The sequence below is a fragment of the Danio rerio genome, chromosome 12 (assembly GCF_049306965.1).
Source record: "Danio rerio strain Tuebingen ecotype United States chromosome 12, GRCz12tu, whole genome shotgun sequence".
In the NCBI taxonomy this organism is placed as follows: Eukaryota; Metazoa; Chordata; class Actinopteri; order Cypriniformes; family Danionidae; genus Danio; species Danio rerio.
Window position 1 is genome coordinate 18,364,536 of NC_133187.1, and position 8,856 is coordinate 18,373,391.

Sequence of the window (8,856 nt, forward strand, 5' to 3'; positions counted from 1 at the left end):
CCCTCTTGTTTAGATTGTCAAAAGCCACAGTCACACTACACTTTATCGCCCCATAGACTTCCATTCATACACATGCAAATGCGGGAGACCATAAGCACAAACTTGTACACGTTTAAGTTTCAGTACTGAGAGTCCAAACACTGAGGAGCAAATCCATCTATGCGCAGCTCTACGGGTCCCAACTATGCAAGCCAGTGGCAACAGCAGTGAGGAAATAAACTTCACTGAAACACACGAATAGTGCCACAGGATGTCTATTCACAGCTTAGTATTAATTTAACATGTAAATCACATGTGCTTGATGCTTCATCCGTGTCAGGTTTGAGCACACCATAAGAACTGTGTTGCAGCTGGATGGACATCCCTTTTATAAAACATATGCCAGACTTGGTGGTTCATTACTTGTATCAGTCCATAAAATACTTAGAGACATTTTTGTAAAAGGGCATCTATGAAGCAAAAACTATTTTTGGAAGCTGTTTGGCAAACATGTGTGTAGGTATAGGCAAGGCAAGGCAAGTTTATTTATATAGCACATTTCATACACAGTGGCAATTCAAAGTGCTTTACATAAACAGGAATAAAAAAACATAATAGTGCAATCTGTCAGATGTAGCACAGTGCTCATTCAGTAAAGGCACAGCTAAACAGATGTGTTTTTAGTCTTGATTTGAATGTGCCTACTGTTGGAGCACATCTGATCATTTTTGGAAGCTGATTCCAGCAGCGAGGGGCGTAGTGGCTGAAGGCTGATTCACCCTGCTTTGACTGAACTCTTGGAATTTCTAGTTTATTTGATCCTAGAGATCTGAGTGATCTGTTAGGTTTGTATTCAGTAAGTATATCTGTTATGTATTGAGGTCCTAGGCCATTTAGTGATTTATAGACCAGTAGTAATACTTTAAAATCTATTCTGAATGTAACTGGGAGCCAGTGTAAAGACCTGAATACCGGTGTGATGTGCTCTGATTTCCTGGTTCTGGTCAGAATCCTGGCAGCAGCGTTCTGGATGAGCTGTAACCGTCTGACTGTCTTTTTGGGAAGGCCAGTGAGGAAGCCGTTACAGTAATCCACCCTACTGCTGATAAAAACATGAACATGTTTCTCTAAGTCTTCACTGGAAATGAAGCATCTGATTTTTGCAACGTTTTTGAGATGATAGTATGCTGATTTACTAACTGCTTTGACATGACTATTGAAACTCAGATCTGACTCCAGAGTCACACCAACATTCTTGACCTTATTTTTTGTTGTTTGACCTTTAGTGCCAAGGTACACATTCACCTTGAGAACCTCATCTCTCTTCCCAAACGCAATGACTTCAGTTTTCTCTTTGTTTAACAGAAGAAAGTTTTGGCACGTCCAACTGTTAATTTCATCAGTGCATTGTTAGAGGGTATCAATGGGGCTGTAGTCATTAGGCAGTAAGGCTAGGTAGATCTGAGTGTCATCAGCATATCTGTGGTAGGAGATTTGTTTTTTTCTCATTATTTGGCTCAGAGGGAGCATGTAATGGTTGAACAGGAGAGGTACCAGAATCAAGCCTTGTGGGACTCCACATGTCATGGGTGTCCACCTCAACCTATGATTACCTATACTGACATGGTAACCTCTCCCTTCAAGGTAAGATCTGAACCATTCGAGGACCATGCCAGACAGCAGTGAGTCCACAATCATATTGGTGTGATGTAGGTGTTATTGCATATAAACAAGACAGGATATGCAAAGAAATCAGGGTTAAAAGATCTGTTCAAACTCTCTGTGATCCAACTGCACTTCAGGAAGCAGTAAGTGATACACTGCATTTTCATAGTATATTGAACTACACAGTTCATAACCGCTGGAATCACCACAGCTGCAGTGTGCACAACTAAAAATGAGGATGCATCAATCACACAACAGGAGTCCCAGTTTGTGGTCTTTAAATCAGGTAGATTTTATACAGTAACTTGCCTATAATAAATCTATTTACAGCAGAATATTTACCAGTTTGGTGGGTATCTTGTCAGATTTGAGGAAGGTCATTGAAATATGAATCTAAATTGCTGGAAAATTACTAAAAACATGCTGAAAAAAGTGAGGAAAATTAACATAACCAAACTCGTTTTAGGATACTGGTTATAACCATCAACCATCATCTGGCCTTTAACACTGATTTTATTAGCCTGAAAGATTAATGATAGCATCTAATTATTTTGTGTTTTGTATTTGTCTGATTTTGCTTGAAAATGTTTAGTAAGTGACTTGTTAGTTTTATTTATTTACTGCTTGATGTTTAAATAAAGATGAATAAAAGATAAAATAATAATTAAACAATTCGTCACCTTAGAATTATAAGGTTCTATCTGACATTTTTGTCAAAATTGAGTTATTGACATATTCGTATTAAATGACAGCATATTTACATTATGGGATATTTCTTTATAAGTTGTTTACATTTTAAGACTTTTTATTAAAAAAAAAAAAAAAGTTACACACACTGTTTGCTATGGAATGCAATAACTTTGAAGCTCAATATTTCAAAATCATTCAGAACGCAGATAGAACCTTAGAATTTCAAGGTGACGATTTATCACTGACACACATTCTCAAATGTGCAAAGATGTTCTCTCTCCTGCAGCCAGAAAACGATATATAAAAGGACACTTTAGTGCTGGAAGTATAGTGTCTGCTAATTTTAGTCAGTCTAAATTTATTCATCATTTATTTTATTTTCGGCTTAGTCTCTTTATTAATCCAGGGTCGCCACAGCGGAATAAACCACCAACTTATCCTGCGCGTTTTTACGCAACGGATGCCCTTCCAGCCACAACCCAACTAAGGGAAACATCCATACACATTCACACTTATACACTATGGACAATTAAGCCTACACAATTCACCTGTACCACATGTCTTTGGACCAGTGACCTGCTTGCTGTGAGGTGACAGCACTACCTACTGCACCACTGCGTCGCCCTCAGTCTAAATTATTAACAATATTTAATAATTAGAATGAAAGCTATTAGCATTTAGAGTAAGTACAAAACAGCAGCCCCTGATGTAATTTAAAAGCTTAGTTTTCTAAATGGACTCTGTGTTTTCTCTTGGATTATTTTCTGTCTAAACATGTGGGATAGGTCAAACACATCCTTATGTGACAAACACAAACAATGATTGAAACAAACCTAAAAAAAAAACATACATCCCCCAATCAAGTGTTGCATATTCTAGTAAGCTTTCCACTTGTGTATTGTAAATGTTGTTTTTATAAACTATGGAAATAACAAAACATTTCTGATTGCCTTAATCTTGATACAGTCTACTAATAATATAAAGAATCAACATAGTCTATTGATGAATACTTGTGATGCTGGATCACATGACAAGATGAAGTTCTTGCTGCACCTGATTGGCGGTAAATTGACTAATTTCATCATCAACGTCAGCCAATGAGAGACCGTCTCTATGTTCAGACAGGCTATAAAATACACTCAATTGTAAGCAATTACAGTCAACAAGGTTTGCTTGTGAAAGGTAAGTGTAAATCTTTCTTTTCCTTTCTTCATAAGAGACATTGCTTGTATTTTATTAATGTGACATTTAGCTCAACTCACAGTAAAGTGAACTGCTTGTGCTGTTGCCGGTTTAAAGTGTTTTGTTAATGTTTGTAAATCTTTTCTCTCCTCTTGTTGTTTTTTTTTTCTTTTTCTATTTTTGTGTTGTTTTTTTTCTGTTAGTCTTCCAGGCAGGATGATGTTTGCTTTGCTCATCACGGTGTGCATAAGTGCAGTGTTCACTGCTCCATCTATAGACATCCAGTTAGATGACCACTGGAACTCCTGGAAGAGCCAGCATGGAAAAAGCTATAATGAGGTGGGAAGACTGTAGTCTGTAGGCAGATTGGAGTTTTGCTTACCCAAAAATGTTCTGAGGGCAGAAAGGAAAATGATTGGTTCACAGATTCAACCAATGAATTTGAAGCAGAGGAGGGGCTTACGTGCTTGGAAATGTGGAGGGAAACATCCATAATAATACGTTACACACTTCACAGACTTCGTGGGATTTTTTCATTGAACGGTAAGTGATTTTATGTTTAAATTGATTAGAATAAAGAGATAAAAACATTCAGTATGTTTACATATAAACTGTTAATAACGTCTATAATAAATGTTCTCCGTAACGTTACACGACTCGACTGCTGAACAGTCAACCGCACCAAAGCAAGATCGCCTAAAGGGTAACGTTAACGACCTTGAGAGAACTAATTAATCTTTCCAATGCCTCTGTCTATGAAACAAAGATGTGACATCAGATCTTTTTTTAAAATACCCGCGAAAATCGGTTAAAAGAGACGAGTTTAACATAATTCATATCTGTGTAACGTTAACTGTAGTGAACTACGCGCTGCTCTTAGGGCAGGAGTTTAGTATAATTCATATCTCTAACTAGTGAACTACACGCTGCTCTTAGGGCAGGAGTTTAACATAATTCATATCTCTAACTAGTGAACTACACGCTGCTCTTAGGGCAGGAGTTTAGTATAATTCATATCTGTAACTAGTGAACTACGCGCTGCTCTTAGGGCAGGAGTTTAGTATAATTCATATCTGTAACTAGTGAACTACACGCTGCTCTTAGGGCAGGAGTTTAATATAATTCATATCTGTGTAACTGTAGTGAACTACGCGCTTCTCTTAGGGCAGGAGTTTAATATAATTCAGATCTCTAACTAGTGAACTACGCGCTGCTCTTTGGGCAGGAGTTTAGTATAATTCATATCTGTAACTAGTGAACTACACACTGCTCTTAGGGCAGGAGTTTAACATAATTCATATCTGTAACTAGTGAACAACGCGCTGCTCTTAGGGCAGGAGTTTAGTATAATTCATATCTGTAACTAGTGAACTACACACTGCTCTTAGGGCAGGAGTTTAGTATAATTCATATCTGTAACTAGTGAACTACACGCTGCTCTTAGGGCAGGAGTTTAGTATAATTCATATCTCTAACTAGTGAACTACGTGCTGCTCTTAGGGCAGGAGTTTAACATAATTCGTATCTCTAACTAGTGAACTACGCGCTGCTCTTAGGGCAGGAGTTTAGTATAATTCATATCTGTAACTAGTGAACTACACACTGCTCTTAGGGCAGGAGTTTAGTATAATTCATATCTGTAACTAGTGAACTACACGCTGCTCTTAGGGCAGGAGTTTAACATAATTCATATCTCTAACTAGTGAACTACGCGCTGCTCTTAGGGCAGGAGTTTAGTATAATTCATATCTCTAACTAGTGAACTACGTGCTGCTCTTAGGGCAGGAGTTTAGTATAATTCATATTTGTGTAACTGTAGTGAACTACACGCTGCTCTTAGGGCAGGAGTTTAGTATAATTCATATCTCTAACTAGTGAACTACACGCTGCTCTTAGGGCAGGAGTTTAGTATAATTCATATCTCTAACTAGTGAACTACGCGCTGCTCTTAGGGCAGGAGTTTAACATAATCCATATCTCTAACTAGTGAACTACACGCTGCTCTTAGGGCAGGAGTTTAAAATAATTCATATCTGTAACTAGTGAACTACGCGCTGCTCTTAGGGCAGGAGTTTAGTATAATTCATATCTGTAACTAGTGAACTACGCGCTGCTCTTAGGGCAGGAGTTTAGTATAATTCATATCTGTAACTAGTGAACTACGCGCTGCTCTTAGGGCAGAAGTTTAATATAATTCATATCTGTAACTAGTGAACTACGCGCTGCTCTTAGGGCAGGAGTTTAGTATAATTCATATCTGTAACTAGTGAACTACGCGCTGCTCTTAGGGCAGGAGTTTAGTATAATTCATATCTGTAACTAGTGAACTACGCGCTGCTCTTAGGGCAGAAGTTTAATATAATTCATATCTGTAACTAGTGAACTACGTGCTGCTCTTAGGGCAGGAGTTTAATATAATTCATATCTGTAACTAGTGAACTACACGCTGCTCTTAGGGCAGGAGTAGTGTAATTCATATCTGTAACTAGTGAACTACGCGCTGCTCTTAGGGCAGGAGTTTAATATAATTCAGATCTCTAACTAGTGAACTACACACTGCTCTTAGGGCAGGAGTTTAATATAATTCAGATCTCTAACTAGTGAACTACACACTGCTCTTAGGGCAGGAGTTTAGTATAATTCATATCTGTAACTAGTGAACTACACACTGCTCTTAGGGCAGGAGTTTAACATAATTCATATCTCTAACTAGTGAACTACGCGCTGCTCTTAGGGCAGGAGTTTAGTATAATTCATATCTGTAACTAGTGAACTATGCGCTGCTCTTAGGGCAGAAGTTTAATATAATTCATATCTGTAACTAGTGAACTACGCGCTGCTCTTAGGGCAGGAGTTTAATATAATTCATATCTGTAACTAGTGAACTACACGCTGCTCTTAGGGCAGGAGTAGTGTAATTCATATCTGTAACTAGTGAACTACGCGCTGCTCTTAGGGCAGGAGTTTAATATAATTCAGATCTCTAACTAGTGAACTACACACTGCTCTTAGGGCAGGAGTTTAATATAATTCAGATCTCTAACTAGTGAACTACGCGCTGCTCTTAGGGCAGGAGTTTAGTATAATTCATATCTGTAACTAGTGAACTACACACTGCTCTTAGGGCAGGAGTTTAATATAATTCAGATCTCTAACTAGTGAACTACACACTGCTCTTAGGGCAGGAGTTTAGTATAATTCATATCTGTAACTAGTGAACTACACGCTGCTCTTAGGGCAGGAGTTTAATATAATTCAGATCTCTAACTAGTGAACTACGCGCTGCTCTTAGGGCAGGAGTTTAATATAATTCATATCTGTAATTAGTGAACTACACGCTGCTCTTAGGGCAGGAGTAGTGTAATTCATATCTGTAACTAGTGAACTACGCGCTGCTCTTAGGGCAGGAGTTTAATATAATTCATATCTCTAACTAGTGAACTACACACTGCTCTTAGGGCAGGAGTTTAACATATTTCGTATCTCTAACTAGTGAACTACGCGCTGCTCTTAGGGCAGGAGTTTAGTATAATTTATATCTGTAACTAGTGAACTACACGCTGCTCTTAGGGCAGGAGTTTAGTATAATTCATATCTCTAACTAGTAAACTACGTGCTTCTCTTAGGGCAGGAGTTTAACATAATTCATATCTCTAACTAGTGAACTACACGCTGCGCTTAGGGCAGGAGTTTAGTATAATTCATATCTGTGTAACTGTAGTGAACTACGCGCTGCTCTTAGGGCAGGAGTTTAACATAATTCGTATCTCTAACTAGTGAACTACGCGCTGCTCTTAGGGCAGGAGTTTAGTATAATTCATATCTGTAACTATTGAACTACACGCTGCTCTTAGGGCAGGAGTTTAACATAATTCATATCTGTAACTAGTGAACTACACACTGCTCTTAGGGCAGGAGTTTAACATAATTCGTATCTCTAACTAGTGAACTACACACTGCTCTTAGGGCAGGAGTTTAGTATAATTCATATCTGTAACTAGTGAACTACACGCTGCTCTTAGGGCAGGAGTTTAACATAATTCATATCTGTAACTAGTGAACTACACGCTGCTCTTAGGGCAGGAGTTTAATATAATTCAGATCTCTAACTAGTGAACTACGCGCTGCTCTTAGGGCAGGAGTTTAATATAATTCAGATCTCTAACTAGTGAACTACGCGCTGCTCTTAGGGCAGGAGTTTAGTATAATTCAGATCTCTAACTAGTGAACTACACGCTGCTCTTAGGGCAGGAGTTTAACATAATTCATATCTGTAACTAGTGAACTACGTGCTGCTCTTAGGGCAGGAGTTTAGTATAATTCATATTTGTGTAACTGTAGTGAACTACACGCTGCTCTTAGGGCAGGCGTTTAGTATAATTCATACCTGTAACTAGTGAACTACACGCTGCTCTATAGGGCAGGAGTTTAACATAATTCATATCTCTAACTAGTGAACTACACGCTGCTCTTAGGGCAGGAGTTTAGTATAATTCATATCTCTAACTAGTGAACTACACGCTGCTCTTAGGGCAGGAGTTTAGTATAATTCATATCTCTAACTAGTGAACTACGCGCTGCTCTTAGGGCAGGAGTTTAACATAATTCATATCTCTAACTAGTGAACTACACGCTGCTCTTAGGGCAGAAGTTTAATATAATTCATATCTCTAACTAGTAAACTACACGCTGCTCTTAGGGCAGGCGTTTATGTGACCGTGTATAGGATAAGTGGTAGTGATTGATGTTGATAACAACCAATCAGGGGCCAGTGCTGCCTATTTTAGAGCCGGTTGGCTGTGTTAGGTGATGTGTCACCTCCAGCCCCGCCTTTCTTGTTCCGCGTTTGTTGACATCTGTTTCAGCCTGGTTTTTCGTTGGTTTTCCTGTTGGTTGCCATGGAGTTAATGACTGCCACCCATTCAGCTCGCTTGTAGCATAAATGGAGATGACTTATTCGTAATACATGAGTGTACTACTCCCGGCTTGGATTCTCCCTCTCTGTCCTGGGCGATTATAAATAAAGATCTAGCATCTGTAACATTACTCCGGTTGTGTTTGAAAGATTCTGCTATCCTGAGATCTTTAGTGGAAAGAACTACTACTGTTGTTTACTACTGCTGCCTGCTTCTACTATCTGCTGCTGCTACATTTACTGCTGCAGTTACTACTAGCTGCTACTGCTACCCGCTACTACTATCTGCTGCTGCTACATTCACTGCTGCAGTTAATACTAGCTGCTACTGCTACCCGTTACTACTATCTGCTGCTGCTACATTTACTGCTGCAGTTACGACTAGCTGCTACTGCTATCCGCTACTACTATCTGCCTGCTGCTAC